Source organism: Dipodomys ordii, unplaced genomic scaffold, assembly GCF_000151885.1.
Source record: "Dipodomys ordii isolate 6190 unplaced genomic scaffold, Dord_2.0 Scaffold37, whole genome shotgun sequence".
Taxonomy (NCBI): Eukaryota; Metazoa; Chordata; class Mammalia; order Rodentia; family Heteromyidae; genus Dipodomys; species Dipodomys ordii.
The window spans coordinates 7799738-7801080 of record NW_012267253.1 but is presented as its reverse complement, the minus strand read 5'-3'; the positions used below and the strand labels follow the sequence as shown (position 1 = coordinate 7801080).

General features: G+C 45.3%; 1 protein-coding gene across 1 annotated transcript in view; it reads right to left on the bottom strand.

Moving 5' to 3' along the window:
* The window catches only part of Epcam (epithelial cell adhesion molecule), a 36129-nt gene that overhangs the window by 21107 nt on the left and 13679 nt on the right, over nucleotides 1-1343 (bottom strand). The window lies entirely within an intron of this gene.

The following is a 1343-nucleotide window of genomic DNA, read 5'->3' as shown; positions in this document are numbered from 1 at the left end:
GCATGCAAGGCAAGCGCTCTACCACTGAGCCACCTTCCCAGCCCTCCATGAAACTCTTATCTCCAATAAACCACTAGAAAACTGGAAGTAGTAGAGTGCTAGCCTTGAGCTGAAGAGCTGAGGGACAGCACCCAAGCTCAAAGTTCAAGCCCCATGACAGACCCCCTCCACCCCTGCCCCCCCCAAAAAAGAGAGAAGATAGGACAAAGAAGGGCAATGGTTAAAATAACATGTCACCTGCTAGGAAAAAGTGGATCTCATGCTGTCAGCAGAGGGCACTGGAGAGGCACTGCAAAAGGAAAAGGTTGTGTCTAGTTCTCATGTCCAGAGCTGCCCATCTTCTGGCTCTTGCAGTATGTGTGCCTTTTCCAGCATCTGACAACAGCACCTTCCCTAGGGCACCTGTCTCTCCCTTGCCCCGATACTTACTGAAGCACTTCTATTAAGTGTGTTTGGTTCTGCTGAGATAATTCCTTGTGAAAGCTTGCCCAGTACTCTAGACCAGGGACAGGCAAACTTCCCATGGAAGGACCAGGAACATTGAAAGTTGTATACAACTGGATGCCAGTGGCTCATACCTGTAATCCTTGCTACTGAGGAGGTTGAGATCTGAGGATTGCAGTTCGAAGCCTTCCAGGGCAGGAAAGTCCATAAGACTCTTATCTCCAATAAATGACTCAGAAAAAGCCAGAAGTGGCCTTGTGGCTCAAGTGGTAGAGCACTAGCATTGAGCACAGACTTGGGGACAGTGCCCAAGCTCTGAGTTCAAGCCCTGGGACCAGCAAAAAAATAAAAATAAAAATTATATATGTATACATATATATATATATGAGAGAGAAAGAGAGAGAGAGAGAGAGTATAAAACTACTCAACTCACTGGGCGTTGGTGGCTCATGCCTGTAATCTTAGCAACTCAGGAGGCTGAGATCTGAGGATCATGGTTCAGAGCCAGGCTGGCAGCAAAGTCCATAGGATTCTTTTTTTCTCCATCTCTCTTTTTATTAATATATATTTTTATTGTAAAATACTGTACAGAGAGGTTACAATTACATGAGCAAGGTAATGAATACATTTCCTATCGAGCATTGTTACCCCCTCCTTTGTTTTTCCCCTACCATCCCTTTCCTCCCCCCCCACAAAAGCTGTAAAGTTTGTTTTCAACATAGTGTCTTGTACATCTTGTCACAATGGGTCATCCTGTATCCTTATTTCAGCATTTTGTTATTTTCCTTCCCCTCCCCAAATTAGAAAAATGTATATACAAGATGCAAGACACGGGGCTGAGAAGGTGGCTCAGTGGTAGAGTGCTTGCCTTGCATGCATGAGGCCCTGGGTTCAATTCC